General features: G+C 43.2%; 1 protein-coding gene across 1 annotated transcript in view; it reads left to right on the plus strand.

Moving 5' to 3' along the window:
• The window catches only part of LOC119590726, a gene marked incomplete in the record, with an annotated part of 107,158 nt that overhangs the window by 468 nt on the left and 106,294 nt on the right, over window positions 1-396 (plus strand).

Raw genomic sequence — 396 nt, forward strand, 5'->3', positions numbered from 1 at the left:
CGAGGAGGAGGATCGACTCTGATTCCCGGCGGTTGCAAGGTGGCGTTGCATGATCAGAAAGGATTGCATCGCACGTTGATCCTCTAGAATGTGGAGAAAATGAATTTGTTGATTTCCGAAAGGGGTTCGGATAAGAAGGAAATAAGTAGCCGGCACCTTCACGGATCGCGTTGCCAGATTTTGCAATAAATTCCCCCTTTTCGTTGCATGAAAAGGGAAGGTGACTGAGAAAAGAGGCGCATGATGGAATGAGGCGCATCTAATTTGATTTTAAAACAGAGTTACCTTTCTTCTATTCCTTTAAGGTTTCTTCAATGTTGATAACATTGTATGATGATATTGATCAATACTTCAAGGTTACTCGATGGTTTGCTCAGTCACTAACAGCAGTGCAGC

Source organism: Penaeus monodon, chromosome 27, assembly GCF_015228065.2.
Source record: "Penaeus monodon isolate SGIC_2016 chromosome 27, NSTDA_Pmon_1, whole genome shotgun sequence".
NCBI classification, from domain to species: domain Eukaryota; kingdom Metazoa; phylum Arthropoda; class Malacostraca; order Decapoda; family Penaeidae; genus Penaeus; species Penaeus monodon.